The sequence below is a fragment of the Aphelocoma coerulescens genome, chromosome 3, assembly GCF_041296385.1.
Source record: "Aphelocoma coerulescens isolate FSJ_1873_10779 chromosome 3, UR_Acoe_1.0, whole genome shotgun sequence".
Lineage (NCBI taxonomy): Eukaryota > Metazoa > Chordata > Aves > Passeriformes > Corvidae > Aphelocoma > Aphelocoma coerulescens.
Genome location: NC_091016.1, coordinates 33,373,325 through 33,395,329, shown reverse-complemented (window position 1 = coordinate 33,395,329; position 22,005 = coordinate 33,373,325). Strand labels below are relative to the sequence as shown.

Sequence of the window (22,005 nt, the reverse complement as noted above, 5' to 3'; positions counted from 1 at the left end):
GTTCAATCTCAGGCGGCCTTACTCAAAGGTTTTGGAAGGCATTTTGCACATAATCAAAATATCTTCAAGTTACAATGTAACATTTGTTCTGGTAGTGGTACACTTGTTTCCAGAAAAAACTAATCTATGATCAAAATCTTGTTTAAGAAATGGACTTTTCCCCTTGCCCATCCTTTTTCCTCTCCTCTCCTCTCGCTTGTATTTGCTTAGCATATGAGAGACAACAGAAAACAATGTTCTCCTCTAGGAGCCAGTCATACCGTCACACTACTCACAAGCAGCAATCCAGACAGGGAGCAGAAATTACATGCAGGGTCACTGAAACTTGCTCTCCCTTTGGAGAGAGCAATCTGACTCCCACCCGGTGTCTGTCTGCACAGACCTACATGCAAATACATGCATCTAATTTACTGTGTTAAAAGCAGAACTTAACAATATTGTACAATTTCCCAACTATTCTAAGAAAGTATTAAAATTTTCCTGAAACTAGGCTTTATGTGAATGAAAAATGTTAATGTTTGAGGAGGCTCTCATTTAGTGCTCCCTCACAAATTCCGCATTATCTGCAAAAGATGTCCAAATCCTACAGGGCTGGCTCCACAGCTTTTAGACACTAATGTCAAAGGCAGTTCACGAATCCATAATTGACAGCACCAGTCAGCTTCCTACCAGTGATGGTGTCACAGAGGTCTCTCCCAGTTTTGGGGTCTCCTTCAATAGAATCATCAGTCCCTTTGTAAGGACATGTAGTATCTTACAGCAGACATAACTTAAAGTCCATATTGTATACAACAAAAGGGAAATGGCCTTGTCGCCAGCCCTGTATTTTCCATCAGCTCATAGTGCTACAGAAGATCATGCTCCAGTGAAGCACAGAGGCACTGATACTTTATGAAGCTGTGCTTTGTTAATGCTCATGAAAATGAGATTCATCATCAATAACACCACTGGGTCACAATATGCCATCTGAAATGCAAATGTCATTCTGGACTGCAGTCAGACTAGGGATGAAGTACTCAGAAATGAATGAAGGTGACTCAAATGTACCCATGCAGATATAAAAAAGGTCAAACACCCTCCTATGTAACATTGACTTTCCTCATTTCCCAAGGAGAGGATTCTGCAGGAGCTGTCAGCGCTCTGCACAGTGAAGCGATAAGTGATACTGCCTCTGCTGCTGTCACACAGCACTGCCCATTAGATGCTGTGTTATGCAGGTACTTATGATCAGTGGGTCTCTAATTAACCAACTGATACTCCTCTACTGCTTTTCAATGCATAAATCTCTTTTTCCTTGAGACTCGATGGTAACAATGGACTAAGATTCACTGGAATATTCACGATGATATCAAACATCACCTGCAAAATTTTTAGGCTTAGAATCCAAAGTCATTGTTCTGGCATGCTCGATTCAAACACACTATGGAGACCAGCCCATTCTGAGTATGTTCATTGCTGCAGGCTGCCCTAACTTTGCAATCTCTCCTCTTTCCTACTATGTAGCAGCCATGTAGAACACCCACCCTCAGCTCATACAGTCATAGCTACTGCCTCTTCCTAACATGTTAATAACACATTGCTCTCTTCGTTTGGTGATTAAGGCTTAGAGTCAAAACCCAGGCACTTCATAGTTGTGCCAAATATGTGATAATTTTGTTTTAAAGGCTAAGAACACCCACGGTGAATTGACTAAATTTGCCAAAATTAATATTTTATTCTCACAATAACCATATGCTATTCATTTCTACCTTAGCCTGAAAAGAGCCATTATAAATACAAAGATCTCAGTAAAAACATTTTCCAGCAAATTAAAACAATTTATTGCACCAATGGAGAAGGGCAGGACAGAACCTGTGAGGTCAAAGAAAGTCAGTAAGCTTGACTTTAGAGATTTTATCAGGAAAAAAAATTATCAAAAGTATTCCAAGCCCCAAACAAGAGCTTCCAAGCACATCAAAAGGAATGTAGGTGAGAAAGTCCCTTGGATCAACTTGGTTGCAAAGAAAACAATCTTACCATACAGAGCTAAAACAGATTGGCCAGCACCAGGATAGAACACTGCACGAGGGTCAAGTTTAAAACCTCTGTGTCGGGTTTTATTGTATTGATACAGAAAAGTAAACGCAAATATTGTCCAGACCCTTAAAGAGCAGGCAAATCTAAACAGTCCTCCTTCCTTCCTTCAGCAAATGTAAACATTTAAGGCAGAACCTGCTTCAGCTAATAGCCAGCAATCTTCCCTCCTAGGTTTTCCTTCCCTGCTCTCCACAGAAGATCTCAGAGAGTGCATAGGAGGTGGGAGGGAGAGTTATGGAAACAGAATAGGGAGCAGAGGGTATGGAAAAAAGTTTATTCTCTACAGATAACCCAGCTCCAAAAATCCTTCCATGCAGTCACCTCTTGAGCTGAAGGGAAAAGACCTGTCTTCTCCCTGTCTGCATCCCTGCACCTCCCACACATCAGGAACAGAGAAGGACAGGAGGGTAGAAGCAAGAATTCCAGTGTTACCACTGCTAGACTCAGCAGTAAAACACTCATTAACTTCAGCAAGGCCAGGATTTTATGCCAGATTCACAAACAAGTCATTTATAAAACTCCAGAACAGGTCCCCAAACTATCTGTCAAGGAAAACCAAGAATCTGATGAGATATATTCCCCCAAGTCTGCTCTTTCTGTAAGAGGTTTTATTTTATTTGGCTCTAGCTGTAATGTATTGCTAAATGTCATTGTAAAACACAAAAAATATTCATTCATAAATATTCAGTAACATACTGAACTTACAATGAACTACACTGGCTGCAGCAGCAAATTTAACTCAAAACACACAGAATCCTAGAAGCCACACATCTAGATTTAATTTACTTAGCTGCTGATAAGAAAACAATTGCATGAAAATAAAGTGGATCCTTGCTTTTAGAACTACATAGCACATCCTAGTACAACAGGCTGGTTGCCAAACTCCGAGGAAGGAATCCCACTAACCTTCAAGACCTAAAGCTGTTGCCATAAGCAATATTGGCTCTGATGTGTCTCTCCAACAGATTCCCCCACTACCTTCACAGTCCCTCACTTTGCTTTCTCTCTCCATCATATATGGAAAAATCCAGGCTGTTTATGAGGCAGGGGATCTTGTAAAGGCAAATGCACCCTTACAATGATGTTCATTTTGGGGGCAATTACAAATACCTACATACATGGTATATTCTCTGTTGAAGTTCTTTGACTGCAAGGCCTAACATGTACAGGAATTAGTTCAACTGCTGTAGAAAAACAGCCTTTAGGTGTGAAACTTCAGCTGCTTAAGGACACAGAACTAAGATCTGAACAAGGAAGTGAATCACATCTTGTAAGACTGAAATGAAAAGTTTGTTACTCAGTAACTGATTTCTTTCTTAAGCATGGGTATCCTTCTAGTCCAAGACTGTGCCTGAATGTTTGCAGGGAAAAGAGATGCACCATCTCAAAATGGGGAGATTCACACTCTGAAAACAACATAAAATTAATGTTTCTATCATGTAAAACAAGGCCTGGGTGATACAACCACCAAAAAAAAGACAACAAAACAACCCCAAACAAACCCCACAGCTCTTCCCATATATGTTCCAGTCAGAAGGGAGTATTTTTAACTACCATCCCTTTGAAGCCTTGCTGAAAAGCTGCCACTGGAAGCAACACAGGGAATTTGCTCACAGGAATACTAACATCTATTCCAGTAGCTGCGAAGTTTAGGTCTGTAGCCTATCACTTTGAAATAGATGCTCTGGTGGCTTCTAAAATAGGCATAACAAGGTTTCAGGGATTCCACTCTACCAGAGACTACTGAATAATGATCTTATTTTGATACTCTTGAAAGTATTCAACTTCTAGCTAATAATGAAAACTGAAGTTAATGATAACAAAGATTCAGGGATGATAATAATAATCTGTTGACTTACTGCAAAACAAAAGAAAGATCACTTTGCTTCTTAGTTGAGGAATTTTCAGCTCTGCATTTCTGTTGCATCAGTAATATTTTGGAAAGATGAGATTCACACCAGGTATAAATCAGTGCAACTCCAGCAAATTCCAGTGGAATTGCACCAAACTCCACATAGCATAAGCCATTCTGTGCAATTGCCAAAAAGGAGAGAATGGAATTCTGCTACAGAACGGTTTGGCTCACATTGTCCTCATGGGGAAGAAAAACCCCATACACACTCTTCTTCAAACCCAGGCTGAAAAGGCAGGACAAAGAATGTTTAAAAGGCTGAGCCCAGTTTACTCAACCGTGACTATTAAGGAGTTTCTGAACTTATGAAAAGGAAAGACATTTGATTTATAAATGTAAATGCTAGAAGTGGAAATATTTATCTAGTACTAGCAGAATCTACCTGAAGGTAAACATAAAGCACAGGAAAACAGCAGCAGCAGTCATGATAAAGTCACTAAAGGAAGCAGGGAAGTGCTTCCTTTTCAGCACTTACCATTCAAATGTAGAACACCTTTAGTAGCAATTTTTCCTAGAACAGTTTTTCAGCTGTCTTACCCTACTTCACACATAGCCAAATCCCAGCCCCTAGTGAGACTGCAGATGGCAAAGCTGAGGACTTAGGAAGGGAAAGAATGGTAGAGAAAGAAAATTTGAGTCGTAGCCCAAATTTTACATAAAAGACTTTTAAATTCCTTATTTTCCTGACTCAGAAGAGTAGTTGGTTGCCTGTCTGCAATCATTTTATATACAGTACATTTATGTTCAAAGGTGGGTGAATAGAGAAGAGAGTTGGATTTTTAGAAGATGAAAAACAAAACTCTCCTTCGTACAGCCAGACTCTGCAGCTTGGGTGTAAAGCTGAGGTTGCTGACAGGGGGTGAGGGAGGAAGTGTGCAACCACTAGCAAGGCAGAAAGAGCATTTGCTGTATGCAGCAGTGGTAGATGAAATAAGAAAGACAAAGAGACTTCTGCTTTTGCAAGGATGCAAATTCAGTTTACTACAAGAATACGAAATCACAAAAACGTTTCTCCTGGTTTCATTCGACAGCACCTCTGCTTTTAAACAGACTGCTTTTGGGTCTGTTCTCTCCCAAAACCAGGCAAGTGAGCACTAGCACACAACTGACCCAGCCACAAAGACCACGTGAAGATGCCTGTATTCAAAGATATGCTCAAACAAACAGCCTAAATCTTCTATTTAAAACTCTGATCCTTCTCCAGGCTAGCAGTGCTGTAAGACAGCTGCCCTGCTGCAGAAGAGGAACACCTGGAAAAAAATCTGCAGAGAGGAGAACCTGTCACTGAAGGCAAAGTAGCTGTCAGACTGCATTGACTGCCACTCCAGGCTATCAGTGCACTCCAGTGTCAGCAGGCAGGGCTGCTCTGAATGCTGCAGGATAGTCACCAGCAACAGCCTAACACACTTAAAGGAGTCCCTTTACCAAAGTAAGTGAAGGAAAGTATTCCTGCACACTGAAACTTGGTCTTCTTTGCAGGCTCTGCCAAGTGCAGGTAGTTACATTTTATGTAGAGGGTTACTTATTATTTTGCAAAATGTATGGCCTTTCAGTTCAGCTGGCTATCTCCGACTTCAGGAGAAGAAATATTTCAATATTCTAAATACCCACTTTACTACTCCTCTACATAAACAACCCTATTAGCTGACAATAAGATCCGTGACTTTTACCTTTTTGGTCAGACTTAATTTCCTCAACACAGGCAAAGTGTTCAAACAAATCATCAGGAACAAATATGCTGCAACATTTGAACCACTATGAAAATTCCCAACAGAAATTCCTACTTGCATCTTTCAGCCAGTTGCCAAATAATCATGCACCACTGCCTTTTGTCCTGTAAGTACTTATCCTATTACATGAATGTCTTCTGTGAGGAACTCTGTCAAAATTTTGCTCAATGTCTAAATTGTATCATCCTGTTCACTCGCTACTTCAGGGGCATATCCAAGGCACTTCATTCAGCTGGAAAACTCAGTTTTCCTCTGCACAAAATACAGTGATCTGACTTGTTCAATTAAGTCTGCTTAGGCATTATAGAAAATTATTCAGATTATTCCATCCAGACTCAGTATTGTAGTTAATTCATTGTCTGATTGCAGGCATTTGGACTTACCAAAAGAAACTCTGGTTAACTCAGCATGTCATCTGCAAGGTAACCTTTCTAAAGAAAGAAGCAGCTGGAAGGCAATGCTTTAAAGGGGCTATGGGCATAAAAATGCTTTTTCACTTAGTTGGCTCCATCTGCTTGACAAGTTATGAACAGATGCTCCATATCTTTCCAAATGTATTTTACCAGTGACCAGAAAAGTCAATTTTTCAGCAGACAAAACATCAGCATCCAGAAGTGGAGAGCAACCTCTTTGAGAACTGTTCCCCTTTGAACTGGAACAGTTTGTACAAAAACAGATGCAACATTCACAGACAGAAATATGGACCATTAAAATAAATGGAGGCTATTTTTCTTAAATCTGGAGAAGAGTTAAAAAGGAAAGGATACAGAAAAGAGAAAGAAACAGGAAAAATTAGAAAACACCTTAGGAGAAAGGGGGACAAGGTATTTGCTGTTCAATTGTGGAGCAAAACGGGGTATGACTATCAGCATTTGGGCCTGGTTTGTCTTGTTTTGGGTCTGTGTGAAACAGTCCCTGTCAGATCACGTACAAACAAAGGAGAACAGAATCACAGAATAAGCTGAGTAGGAAGCGACCCACCAGGATCATCGAGTCCAACTCCTGGCCCTGCACAGAAGACCCCAAGAATCACATCATGTGCCTGAGAACATTGACTAAAGGCTCCTGAACTCTGTCAGGCTGGTGATGTGAGCACTTCCCTGGGAAGCCTGTTCCAGTGCCCAAACACCCTGTGGGTGAAGAACCTTTTCCTAATATCCAACCTAAACCTTCCCTGACACAACTTCAGGCCATTCCCTGAGGTCCTGTCAGTGGTCACCAGAGAGAAGAGAGCAGTGCTTGACCCTCCTCTTGCCCTGAGGAGGAAGTTCTAGACTGCAATTAGATCCCCTCAGTCTCCTCTTCCCCCAGGCTGAACAGACCAAGTGACCTCAGCTGTTCCTCATAGGACTTCCCCTCAAGAGCTTTCACCATCTTGGTTGCCCTCCTTTGGACAGTAATGGTTTAATGTCTTTTTTTATATTGTGGATCCCAGAACTGCCCCCAGCACTCGAGGTGAGGCTGCCCCAGAGCAGAGCAGAGTGAGACAATCCCTCCCTTGCCCAGCTGGCGATGATGTGCCTGATGCCCTCCAGGACACGCTTGGCCCTCCTGGCTACCAGGGCACTGCTGGCTCACATTGAACTTGCCACTGACCAGGACCCCCAGGTCCCTTTCTGCAACACTGCCTTCCAATATCTCATTCCCCAGTCTGTCTGTACATCCAGGATTGCCCCATCCCAGGTGCAGAATCCATCACCTTCCCTTTTTTCAACTTCATTCAGCTGGTCATTACCCAATCCTGTAATTTGTTGAGGTCTCTCTGCAGGGCTTTCCTGCCTCTGAGTGAGTCAACCGCTCCTCCCAGTTTTGTATCATCTGCAAAATTATTCATCATCCCTTCAAGCCCCCATCAAAATTGTTTATGGAGATGCTGAAGAACACAGCTGAGGTTGGAGGCCTGTGGAACCCCACTAGTGACAGGTCCCCAGTCTGATGTCACCCCATTCACTATAACCCTCTGTGCCCAACCCGTGAGCCAGCTGCTCTCCCATCACATGATGTGTTTGTTCATGCAGCTAAATGCTGGACATTTTGTCCAAAAGTATCCTGTAAGAGACAGTATCAAAAGCTTTCCTGAAATCCAAGAAGATTATATCTACTGGTTTCCCTTGATCAACTACATGTGTCACCTTATCATAAAAGAAAATCAGGTTTGGCAAACAGGACTTTCCCCTCATGAAGCCCTGCTGGCTGTGACCGGTGACAGCATTGTCCTTCAGGTATTTTTCAATACTTCCCAGAATAGTCTTCTTCATAACCTTACCAGGCACTGAAGTGAGACTGACAGGCCTGTAGTTTCCAGGGTTCTCCTTCTTGCCCTTCTTGAAAATCAGGACGTTTGCCAGTTTCCAGTGAACTGGGACCCCTTCAGATTCCCAAGACCATTCAAAAACAATTGAGAGAGGTTTTGCAGTGACATCAGCCAGCCTTTTAAGTATTCTCAGATGAATCCCATCAGGCCCCACAGATTTATAGGGATCCAGCTGGAGCAGCAGATCTCTCACAATTTCAGGGTCAGCTGGGAGCTGAATACTCTTAAAGTCCTGGTCCTCCAACTCAGGGCTCTGTGACTCCCTCAGCCCATCATCGGTGTTGCAGATGAGGCAAGGAAAGCATTAAACATCTCTGCCTCGTCTTATGTCCTTGGTTGTGAGGCAACCATCCCCATCCTGTAAGGGGCTGATGTAGTATCTGCACTGCCTTTTGCTTTTAAAGAATGATTATGTTCATTTAGCAATAAGTAAACTTAGTGTGCATGTCTCTTGAAGCAGAAACAAACCCTCACCAAACAACATCACAGTCAGGCAACTTCTTTTCCAAACTAAGTGCCCACTTGCAGTAAAACCTGCCAGTCTTCCTGCCTGAAGGTCCGCTGTTTTCTTAAAAATCCAATGATCTTTTATGTGGATATGCACCTCAAATTTTTTTAACTTCCAGTGGTCAAATTGCACCTGTGTTGCTCAGCCTTTTTTTGGTCAAGTTTGCTGTTTGATTCACCTCGCTCCCAGAGGCAGGATAAAGTCCCACAGCTGGAAACAAAGTGAGTCGAGGATTTGCTCCAGGATGATCCCACACCCACAGGCAAGTACTTCATATCTGCTCCACACATGAGGCACAACAAACAAGGCTGGGAGGTCCCAGAGGAAGATAACAGTAGCCCAGCCAGGCTATCCCAGGAGTGGATGAGGAGCAAGCTTCCCATTGTACAGAGTAAGAGTATAATGATGGGATAACACAAAACATTATTAACTGCCTCATTAGCTAGTAGGTGTTAACAGCTGAACTCTACATTCAACATCCAGACAACCACAGCTCATGGGTATTAAACAACAGTGATGATTTTTTAGCATTATCATCTTCTAACAGTGAAAGAAAAAAATCTTGTTAACCTACGGAGTTTACACTTGCAGTCTCATCTGCAGCTCTGCATGTGTCCCATCAGAGACTATACAGCACAGCTCAAGGTTAAGAAAGCAGAGGTACAGTGTAGAGATATTTTCTCTGGACCTCAAGAGGTTAGGAAAATGGCAAAAAAATTACTGAAGTCCAATTCAGCATTTTCTCTTGTAGTGGACGTTGCCTTTTCCAGCACTAATCAGATCCCCCACAAAGGCAACCCATACTCAACAAAGCAGTTTTTAGAGAGGGCAGATATATGAGAATGGCCTCTCAGGGTAGTCACAGTCCTGGCAGCAATAGGCAGAAATTACTGTAGTCCTGCTTCAGCCTGCAAAGGTGTTTCTTCACTATCCTGAGCAAGGCTTCAGTCCAGCCTCACAACATAACTAGACAAATACTATGAAGCGTCTTCATGCTCATTCCTCTGTCCCACCTGGCAGTATAATCTTTTCTTTGGTAATAGTGGGTTTTCAGGAGTATCTGGTCTCTTACAGGTTCTTCAGAATTTGATAGGGAAAAGCAGAGACTGAAGATAGTAGCAGAGAAAATACAGTGAGGTAAACTCCCAATCCCTCCCAATGTGCATAAGACAGAGTGTCCTACTGTTAAAGTAAAGCAAGATTTCAAGGGACAGGATGATACAGACAGGATGAGACACAGCTGTCTTAACAGAGTGTAGGCCTTCATATGTCCAAATGAAACTTTCTTTAGTCACTTCTACTGTGTTAATATCTTCCATTGCAAATTTCAGTTTGGAGATTTTCCCAGTTCTGATGATGAACCACAAGCCAAATTTTTCACATTTTCAGGCTGCTACAGCAACTGGAGTCCTACAGTGTGTCAAACCCAGCAATTATTAATGATACCTGTTCCTCTAGCCTCACTGTCCAAACTCAGAGCTAAGGAGACAGTCAGTCATCCATTCCTACTAGTTTGAAATTGGAAAAAATCTTAAAAACATAACTTTATCCCACTGTATTCTGAAAGCCAGAGCAAACACAAGGGCACAAACAAAATATCACGTTAAAGCTATGACCAGCAGAAACAGAATTTTGACCAGTGGTTTGAAACAACTTTCTGTGGTTGCTGCACACGTAGCCACAGCAAGCACAATAATGGCTGCGGTTTCTAGTGGTCAGAAGCAAAACACAAACAATGACAAGAGTTTTCACATGGGGGCTGGGCATGAAATTACTGGTGCTTGGTAGCAGCCACATGGTAATTTAGGTTGTACAAAAAAGGCTCCCATTAAACTGAAATGACAGTCGAGCTGTAAGACTCGCACCTTATTTGTTGTATATTTGAAATTAATTTATAATACAGCTTGTGAAACTTCAGAAATGCAACATTTCTTTGTTTATCTTGTGCAACTGGTTGCTCTATACACAATGCTGATATACTGTGAGGTTCATACAAAATCAAATTAGAAAAGCAGAGTGTTGTGCCTCTTGCCTCCAGCAAGTCCAGCTGTAATGTTCCATTTGGTAGAGAAAAGAAGACTCATGTTTTCTTGTCAATACTCAGCAGTATGGAGCAACACCAGAGAAACAGTCTAATAACCCCTCTTCTAATCCCTAATTCAAAGACATCAGACAGATAAATATTTTGAACCTGCATTCACAGTCACCTGCTTCTCTGTCTCCTCCCACACCTGCTCAGTACTGTACACTTTGAAGAGGAAAGTACACATCCTTTCTGGAGAGGGAAATCTCTTGTCTGCCCACAACCAAGTGGAATAGTGCAATGTATATTTGAACGAGGCCACAAGGGACCAGTCATTACATTACAAAAATATTTGGTATCATCTCTAGCTAAACCATCTTACTTAACCAGAAACTGAAAAACCTGCAGACAAGAAATTTAGTCAGGTCTGCTATGAAGATGCGAGTTGTGTTTTGACTGTAACACAACTGTCAGTTAGAGACTATATCCTACTTCCCAAGGATTTCTGCATAAACTACAGAACCTGTACTCTGGGGAGTTATGCAATATATACAGCTACAATAATACCTCCCAGCTTGGCTTGAAGAGCCTAAATTCTGAGATTCAACATCATTTAATGAAGACAGAATATAAATTTCATCTTTTAATAAGCCTTTAGAAAGTACAATGTAATCACTATGTGCAAGCTGGTTGGTCAGTGACCTCGCTAAGCCATAGATAAATTTTATGTTGATTTAATTCTGCAAACACCATTTGCAATAATTTTACATGAAAAGATTTAGAGCCTTGAAAACGGCGTTAGAAAGGTTGCTCAGCATTCAGAAAACACCAAGGGCTCCTGTGCTGCTGAGGGAGGGCTGTGATTCCCATCTGACCAGACAGCAGGTTCAGCAATTCACTGACCCCTCCGTGTAAACAAGGTGCCAAAGTTAATTCTATCGAAGTCAATGCAGCGATAACAAACAGGCCCTAAATTTTCTAATTAAAAACTGCTTTCATATGGCACAAGAGATGAGGCTGTAAATATCACACAGCAGTCACTTAACATGGCACATTAAGCAGACTGGTGGTCTATTTCATAATATACCCAGGCTGTTGCCAGTAACAACTGCTTTTCTAAAGAAGTAAGGTATCTTTGTTAGGAACAATCACAGTATAACCTTACTAGAAGAGGAATAAATTCCTCCTAACACTAGGCCCTTGGCAATGGATTGATATTAATTAGCATTCCTATTTCACGAAGAACAGGGTAGGGGGGAAGTTTTCCCTTTTCCATTAAAAAAAAAATATGCAGAGAAAGACTGAACATCAAACATCTGGCACCATGCAGGAAAAGAAATGCAAGGTGGCCACAGTGAAAATAAAGGATAACACAGGTAGTGTAAATGATATTTCATGAAAAGGCACATTAGAAGCCTACATGAGTGCTCTCAATCCTAGTTTTTGAGTTTCAGGGTGGGTGAAATTAGACAGGGCTTCACTGAAAGAGGCTTTAGTACATATATTTCTTCATTGGCTCTCTTACCAAAAAATCCAGTCATATTCTGAAACACAAAACTAATGCCAATGCCCTGACTGGACTGATAATCCTGTTTTCACCAAAGACCAAACACTCCAACAGTTATTCAATGAAATCATTATGAGGCAGAAATACTTCACGGGATGCAGATTGTCTTCCTTGTGTCTATGGCAACATACACTCTAGGATAGTATTCACACAGCCTTTTTTAGACATCTAAATTTGGTTGTCTGTGTTAGGCACCTACTTTCTCTATGAGACTGGTATAGAAATACACATCTCTTCTCTGAGTTGTTCTGCAGAGGCACCCTCTAACTTACTGGTTCCATGGGAAACCTTCTATCCCAGTTTAGCTCCTACTAACAACCCCTTAACAAAGAAAGTCTGAATACCTCTCCTGGCTGAACACCTGCCATTACCACCTCTAATAATGAAGCTGGTCTTGAAGTCAGTGCAGTTTACAAGGGACTGAACCTTTTTTTAACAACTGCAACAGGAAGAAAATAATTCTCAGAATTACGTTACCTTCCTGAACATACCTCATCCTTCAGTCTTAAAATTTTAGTTTGAATCTTTTCCTTGGCAACAAAGAAGAAACTCAAAAAAAAAAAAAAAACTCTAGAGAAACTCAAGCAGAAGCTCAAAGAGAGGCTCAGGCTGTAGATGGGGAACCAACTTGACAAAACCTCCTTCATCCTTCACATTTAACTTCCTTCATATTACCACTTCTTCAAGAGCCAAGAGATGCATTACTTGCCTAAATGAGTAAAAATGTTTTCCATTCGTTTTATTCAGAAGCTAACCCAACTGATGAAGCAGATACAGAAACCTACAGATAAGGCTCACATGAAAGGTCTTATCTTTTCTTTTAGTCAAGGTCCAAGTTCTTTGGATAGGATAATAGAATATTTTTTGGTTATCTGCACTTCAGCTCTGTCAGGCCAAAGGATCAAGTATAAGCTCCATTCCTTTATTTGAGGCTAGCAATAAAAAAAGTCATGCAGAATGAAGCTTGTACATGTTTTTTAAAATGCTCAATGCTTAGACAATCCTCTTCTGTTTTGCTCCACAAAGTTTAATGCCCCTTGTTAATCTATATATTCTTTCATGTGTGTTCATCCTCATGGTACCTGAACATTGTATTAAATCAGAGACATAAACAGTGCAGCTTCCTGTGGCATAGCTAACCCACACTGGAGTTAGTGGGGAAAGCCACTGAATTAAAGCTACATTCTGCTAATTTCTATGAGCTATTTTGATCAGCTACGTTTATTACTTTACTGCCTGTATTACAGCAACCCCTACGCAGACTTGCTTAAAGTTGTAAAACCTTACACTGCATTTCAGCCTGTAGGTTCCACTTCACCTCATGAAGTTCTCATTTTCCCATCAAAGTTTGCAGCAGTACACTACAAACATCCCACATCCCGGTCTGGGTATCTGCCAGTTAGTGGGACTCCTACACAAAAGAAGGACTAGCAGCATTGCACATGCTAGAGAGGAAACCTCTCACCTACTTCTCTAACTTTCACCCTCCAGAATACCAGCTTCCCAGGTTCCCTTCCTCTGCCTTCTAGTGTAGTGCCAAGGCCTAGATATTACCAATGGAAAAGCCACCATTTTTCCCTTGCCAACACCAGCTTTTCTCAGAATAGTTGAAGACTCGCCACAGAAGGAAATCATCATGCAGAAAGTGAGCTTCCTCCGTAAGCCGTCCCATCTGATCCAGTTTCACTGAGACTGTTGATATTTTAAATCTCGTAACAAATCATAACTACAATACAAATCCTCTCTGCTCTGGGGATGAGACTTGCATAAACGGTATTACAGATGTCACACGAATTTGCAAATGTCCCTAGAGAAAACTAAAACCCACTTTCCAGAATTTCTTGCAAAGAAAATTTTTCAGCCCGTACTGTTCAGAGTATCATCTAAATTTACCTTCCATAATAAAGACAGTCAAAACTAAATGTTTTCTATGGTAGAAAAACATAGTCCCAGCATATCCACACTGAAATAGATCTGTCACTGTGGAATAGAATCCCTATTTACATAACAATCTAGGTTACTTAAGAGATTGGGGAATCTGGGAAAGGATGGTGGTTACAAATACTGAAGAAAGTTCTGAAACAACAATTATTATCGGTTTGAAATACAAAGGCATAAATTAGTTAAAGCAGTCTGCCAACAGCCCTGAGGTTGACATTCTAGTAAACACAACAATGATGATTTTTTTCCATTCAACGTATCTGTACTCCTGTATGTTTCCAAGCATTGTTTACTAATTAATCTAGATGTTAAAAGTTTTATTCAACTTTAAATATTCAAGTTAGATGATGCCTTTCAATCCTTTTGGGTCCCTTTCAACTCAGAGTGTTCTGTGATTCTGTGATTTTTAAGTAAAACCTAAAAATACTGCAAGTCTCTATGAACGACCCATGAAGGCAGTGCAGGAAGAGGACAAATCGCACGGATTTAGACAAAGGCAAAAGGAAAAGAATGAACCATCTCTCACATAAAGGTTTGGGTTTAAAGCACGTCCTTTTCAACCTGCCAACTTTCTTTTTAACCAAGAAACTCAACTCCTTGTCTTAGGCATTCAGCATGCATACTTCCCAAAACACTGACAAATCAGAAAGATTTTGTGATCATTTCATAGGCACTGTCTCTCCCCAGAGAGGGGGGCATGGGAGAGATGGGCACCAGTGTCAGGAAACCCTGATGCAAGTGGTTCTGCTCATACAATAGCAACCTTCATGGCATACCTGCTTCTAACTGAACCTAAGGCTGCTCTTCCATGAAAATGTGGGAGAGGACTTTCAGCAGGGAATACCTGCAGGTGGCTTATCCATGTAATTATTTTCACAATGCTACTGTCTACCAGCACAGCTCAAAGTTACACGGATTTCCACCGCTTCCTGTGTGTGCAGCATGCCAGACATCACGTCTACCAGGAAAACACTTTTCAGAGAGTGATGTTGTAGGTGAGTATCTCTTACTTGTACCTACATCAGCTCCATGCTCAGGGTTCATGAATTTATACACATTTTACTCAAAAGGTCTACCATGTGGGGATTCTTAAACTCTACTGCATTATCAAGTAAATGCGTGATATGTCTCTATTTACTTATTAAACTTGGTTTGCTCTTTTTCAGCCTGCAAAAATTATCAAGTGCTAAGATACCATGGTGATGGGAAAAACAGAAAACACCAAAACAGATTATGTTTTCTTTAACTGAAATGCAAATTCCTTGTTTCACACAGGAAATTTTAGTCAGAATGACTGCATAGACACGAATCTTCACAAAGGTGAGTTTTATGAATGAACAGTTAATGTAATGTAAAGCAAAGCTTTTTCCCCCCATATGCAAAGATGAAATAAAAAAAGAATGGGGCAATAGTAAAAATGAGAAAATTGTATGCAACAGTAAAATAAAATGGGATCAGGTCATATTAATCTTTGCAAGCAATAACGAAACAGAAATACCAAGTGTTCAGAAAACGACAGTGGCAGAACCATAATGGATTATACTCAGTGAATCATTTCTTTCTCCCAAACTGTTGGAGATCCATCCTGTTGGTAACTTTCATGAGCACTTTACAGGCCCAGAAAAGCAAGCAACATGTAATTCATCAAACACCTGCCTTTAAAGTGACACAGCTATAACTCAAACATAAAAAGCACCATGCAGACAAAACAAGTGTAGTTACTTGGGAGAAAGTTCAAAGATCAATTCAGCATTGCTTCATTTGTGGCATTTTTCAAAAATGCTTTGGGTCCAGACAGCTACATGGAAACCAGCTTTCAGCTGGTTTTTGTTGTTTTTTTTTTTTAAGTTTCTACCCTACAAGCTCCTGCCAAGGAGACCTAAGATTGAAAATAAAAGAAACAGAAGTCTTAAAAACTAAAAGACAAAAAACCTCTCCTAATTACTTGAAACTTACAATCTTTAGTGTCATCACATATTCTTTGCAGTCTTGACTTCAAATTTGAGAACACAGACTAGAAGCAATATTAACAGTAGTAGTAATACTAGCAGTGATTAACACAATGCCAAACAGTGCAAGCAAAATTGCCATCCTTCATGACACAACATTCATCAGCAGCCATACACACGGCCGTCAGTAGATACAAAAGCAAAACCTCCTTCTTTACATTTCACCTGAACAAACAGGCAGATGGGATAAGCAAAACTAGACAAAGAGGCCACGAGGGAAAAGAATTGTCACTGCGAACTACTGAAGTCTCAGAGCTGAAGGAGCCTCTGGTGCCATCACCCTCCTTTATATGGAAAACTTTCTTTTTCCAGTCATTCAAATCCAGTATTACTGCCACACTCTAACACAAAGTCTCTCACATGATGTTTTGCATGCCAGCTCAGGATCTCTGTAAATAGCTCCATACACAAAATAGTTGAGCCATCTCCTACCCTGTAGGTGGTAAATTATTAGGAACTTAAATATATTACAAGTCATGTCCAATATTGGTTTACTCCCAACTTAGCTACACAGCTGTCAGCAGACAAGCCACCAAGTTTGCACCTCTGTTGCTGCAATTTTAACTGTGTCAAGCAGCATCTGCTAACTAGTTGAATCCCCTTAAGAAGGATTTATAATATTTTATCACATGAATTGAACATTTGATCATGTGGATTTCAGAGTAATACTCCTTTTGATTTGCACACAGCTTGAAAACGTCAGACATTTCTTTCAAAATCTCTTGCCAAAATGTTATGAAAAATGGATTTTATTGCAGGCATCCTGGACTGTTACTGACAACAGAACAGTGTTTCAGCCTGCTCTAAGAGTTTCCAGGATCCCAGATTTATCTCTCAGTGTCCACACTTCTTGTTCCCTAGCAGCTTGTGCAACTTACCAGTGATACAGCATAGGCTGTCAGTTCTGTACCCATCTGCAGTGGTGTTTTTAAGTCACTAACAAGATGACCTAAGCAGCATCTGTTCTTGCTATGCCTGTGTGTTGCCATGATAATTATTTCCTTTTACCATGAATTTTTTTTCACTTGCAAAATAATGTTAAGAAGTTCTAATATAACAGGCAGAAATGTAATTATTTTCAGAAGTAATATCCTGAAATTGTCTCAGTGACTTCTAAATTACTAATATACTATACTTGCCACTACAAACAACAGGCTAAATGCTTGTTTTACTTCTGACCCTTTATTTTAACTCTCTTTTTTTAGGAGAAGCTCTGCTGTATATATAACATGCTACTACAATTGTTTTTCCCTTCCTATTACGAGCAATTCTGGACATATTTTCATTTCTAGCTTATCTAAACACTGGGTCAAAATGAATGGCACATTACATGAAATGGATGGGATTTATTTTTCTTTACATAAAGCCTAAGATGATCTTTGATACAGATCTTAATTCCAGGATGAACTGTGCATGCTGAAGATAGAAAGCACAAGAAAGTGTTTCCAAGAAGCCATGAAGATGCTGACATGCAGGATGTAGGAGGAACAAACTCAGGAAAACACTATGAAAGAACACGGATGATGGTATGCCAACAGATGCAGGAAAGGCAAATCCTACATGGTATTTACAAGGTCCAACATACTATCACTGCAAATGTACAGGAAAAGACAGCAGACCAGAGCCTGCCTCAAGGAAGGGGCAGGAAAAAGCACTGCACTGCACCTCACTGTAGGCATGGCCAGCCTTTCAAAGTACAGCATGATCTCCCCTGCGTCAGTGAGGCCCACTAGCTGGTACCGAAGAGGAGGAAGGGGAAGATAAAACCCACCAACCACCTGTCCCCTTGGAAGCATCTGGTACCAATATTTTGAAAGAGAGCCTTAAATTCAAAAGCCCCAAACACACAGGCAAATCATCTCCTTACCCACCCATTCAGAAATACCTCTGCCTTTGGCTGGATCTTTATGACCTAGGACTGGTAGCAGGGACTCAGCTAACTCAGAAACATAGTCTATTTTTTCTTTTTGTTTGCCCCAGAGGAGGTGTGTACAATATTACATCATTAGATGTTCTCTTTTGGCTGTACCTTGCAAACAAACCCCCCCTTAGCCGATTCAAACAATGGTTAGTGCATTGCACACTCACAAGTCAAAGAAATTTTAAAAAGTTACAGTTGAGTATACAGAACACCTCTATCTCATAGCTTTGAAGGCAGAAGCATACTCCATAACCTCAACCCTGTAACCACATATGCCTACAAGCAGCAGAGCACAGCAATCAGCTCAAATCCTTGCAATGCAGTTGTATCATGGTATATTTGCATTGAATGTCATGTTCCAAATTGGAACTGGCAAGCAACTCAGCTGCACACAACAATGCCATATGGAGTTACATCTGATACAGCTCGAGCAGAACTCCCTTCCTATCCAGAATACATCAAACAGTGCCACAGATAGGCTATGGCATTTAAATAGTAATAATGCGGATGTGAGGGCTAAATTAAAAATGTGTTGCACATTAGAAACAATTTGCGCACCGAGATAAAAAAAGGGATTCGCTGGTTTTTGGCAGCAGAACTTGCAGATATGTAAAAAAACCCATTTTACTTAATTACCTGTATGTCAACTTTCTGAGCGGAAAAATTTTAGGACGAAAGATGCATCAAAAATATTAGCACAGATTAAAAAAGACCAACAAGCAACAAAGATTTTGCTTCAAGTGGATAAGAGAGGAGCTGAGAATTAGAAGTTGTGCATCACGTCAGAACAGGGTGATGGGCCGGGCTGGCTGTCAGAAACTGAAACTCCACTTCAGTCACTGCTTTCAAACTCTACAAATGTGAGTTCTGTGCTTGCGCAGATCAGGTTCATGGCTCATGTTTTCCACTTGCACAAAGAACAGCTGAGATGCGTGTGTTCCCACCAACCAACATCACTCAAGGTGAAAGAAAAGTAGTTAAAATCTCCAATTTTACTGCTTCTGCAGAACCCATAATTAATACAGTGGCACTGCGCTGTTGCTCTCAGTGCAATTCAACCACTTGCTGTCAAGAAAATTAAAATATTATCAGTTATAACCCATTGCAAGAACCAGATCAGTTGCCCAATTTATGCCTAGATCAGATAGACATCAGGAAGAATGACCCAGCACCATTTAGAACAGAGTTTGAGATCTATACTGTCACTGGAATCCTGTTAAGAAGTGACCAAGCTGCCCACCTACTCTTGGAAAATTGTTATTCAGTGGAGGTGACCAGTGCTGCATAACAAAACCAAAAAGCACAGTCTCCCATGATAATGATACTATTACTTCTATGGAGGATCAGATTACTCTAGAAAGCCAGACAAACAAGGTTTTGTCCCAGGATAATTTAAACAACATTAGAGATTTATTTAAATTAGTATGGGACATGAGAAATACTTCAAAAACACTGCAATGACTAAGTATTGGACGGGTCAGATCCTGGAGGTTTCTCTTCAGCTCAGACAGACTCACTAATGACTCCACAGGGAATGCAGGTTGAGTGAAAACAATGTGATTCCTTCAGTAGTTTTCATTTCCTGGAGCACATTGCTAACTAGTATTTGCAACCTTTTTTCTCTGAAAGTCTTCAAAGGTCAGAGCACTTCCAAGATGTCCTCTTCCACCAACACTGAAATAGTCATTTCTCAGCCCTTAAACAAGGTGACCACCCCTAGCCTTTACATGCTCTACAGTAACACTGGCCTTTGAGTAGAGTAAAACTGATTCTGCTGCACGTTTGCAGAGATCCCCAGACTCAGCAATGACAAGAAAACTGTGCGAAGTTAAATTTTTCAAAGCTCCAAAGAAAAAAAAAACCTTCAAGTTATTTCATAATGGATATTAATGATATAGCTTCAGGTATTCAAACCATCTGGAGCATTCAGAAAACACAAATATTATATTTTGCAAAGCACAGCATGTCCATGCCTGTCACGTCCTGATCTCCCACAATGAAGCACAGAAACTGGCTGCTCTGAGGCACACTCCCAGGGCCCAACCAATCAAACTCATCAGAGCCAAAATGCCAAACTACAACAGCAAACTACACCACCTTTTCAATAACTTCATCCATGCCAAGGGTACTGAGTGCCTGGGTTCTTCTGAGCAGCAGCCCAGGGGCAGCAGTTGGCCTTAGCTCAGATGCACTTTGGCCACACTGCCCACTAGCGCCAGGGGGATCGGTGCAGGAAGACCTTAAGACACGTAAGATAAGCCTTAAATGTCCCAGAATCCAGAATTTCTTTTTCATTTGGGGACTCTAGAAATGCATAAGAGATTGTAGTTCTCTGAACTTGTGCTGTTTGGCAACAACTTCGCATTTTTGAACAGTTCTCATCACATGCAGCCACAAAACATGAAACAGGGTAATATTGAAAACCAACCTTCCAAGGGTTATCCTTATCCTGATTTGGAATAACAGCAGCAATATTTTTGCATACGAGGATAGCTCATTATGAATTATGGGCGTGTTCAAGATTTTAGAAGTTTTAGAACATATTTGTGTAATAACTTTCAGCAAGAAAGGATTCAAAGAGCTGGTAATTTCCCGTGAAGAAAAATAGTGGAATAAAAGAATCTCCAATTTTCATGGGAACGTGAGCCAGGCTTTAAATCAAAAATGAGCCAAGTACAAGAAGATACCAGCACATAAAGTTTATCAGGTGATTATTTTCCCATATTTAGGGACTAATTGCATCATAAAATATGCATTAAATATAACTTGTCTGTGCATGAAATCCTTTTGACATTCAAGTGGTTATCACTGAACCATAGCTCCTTGTGCAAATTTTAACTTCCCTTATATGTAATAATAGTTCTATGAAAGTAAATGCAATCTGTAAATCTCAATTAAGTTTTGCCTTTAAATACCAAGTCTTTGTTGCTGAATTGCTTTAGACTAGACCTGACATCTCCAATTTTGCTGATTGATGCAAAGACCTGCAAAGACAGCTATGCTCAAAATCAACAAAACTATATTAAAGTATGTTAGTGTGTAGCTGCTGCCACATGAAAAGACAGTATTTGTGCTGCCTGGTTATACGTAACCAGACATTTCCTAACCTTCAACTGGAGGTAGGTCAAAGTTGTGATGCTCTGGCGCTGCCAGCAGTATATACAAATTGAGGAAAACAGAACAAGGACCTAATGGTCAAATTCTAACAATGTATTAGATAGAAGTAACAGCAAGCCAGAAACTTTAGGTGCCATTTAAAACCCTACTATCCTCAGGCAAGCAGGGAAAGCTTTTCAAAAGCAGCTAATGGTTTGGGATGGCTCATATACTGGCAACCTACAGGAAGAACTGAAATAGGCTTGATTTCCAGAAAATGAACATTTACAGTGTCCTGAAAGATGTCCTAATTTGCCAGTCAAGCTTTGGTCTACCAGCCACAAATTCCTGTAGCTCAGGAGCAGTTAGACAATCATGACCACTCTCAGCTTTGTAAAGCACGTCTTAAATATACAAATCCAGAAGAGTGTTTAATTCCAGACAAGCGATTTTTGTTTTTCCCCTCTCTCAGTGATTTCAGAAGACTCAAAGTCCCTAGCAAGATTCCCGTGTGAATTTTTAAAAGCGGATGAATTAACATTAGCTACATTGGAAATCACAGCCCAGAAACAACAATAACTGGTATTTTTCAGCGCAGCTCTCATTTATCTCCCAGGTTAAATCATGCAATTTCCTAAATACAGAATTTCACTCACATAAACTTCAGAAACCATGTAAACATTTCATCCATTGATCACCGACATCCTTCTTTCAATCAATAAATCATCGTTTAATTTTATATGTATCATTAGCATATGTAATAAACTTATCTTAACATTTAGTAGTACTGATTTCACTTTTTTCAGTTGCACTACATAACCCCAGCTGCTATGCCGCAAGTATATTGATCCATATTTATTAACCAATTAAATTTTCAAGAATGCTGAAGTGATTTAGATGTCTCAGTC

The 22,005-nt window shown here is 40.5% G+C and overlaps 1 protein-coding gene across 4 annotated transcripts in view; it reads right to left on the bottom strand.

Annotated features, from left to right (window-relative positions):
- PRKCE (protein kinase C epsilon) overlaps positions 1 to 22,005 on the bottom strand; it is a 285,664-nt gene that overhangs the window by 223,931 nt on the left and 39,728 nt on the right. For 3 of the 4 annotated variants that reach the window (XM_069009763.1, XM_069009766.1, XM_069009765.1), the window contains exon 1: positions 7,985 to 8,111. The exons of the other annotated variant lie outside the window; for it this stretch is intronic. The gene's annotated coding sequence lies outside the window, so the exon portion shown is untranslated. Of the gene's footprint in view, positions 1 to 7,984; positions 8,112 to 22,005 lie in introns of those variants that run through there. 4 annotated transcript variants of the gene reach the window in all.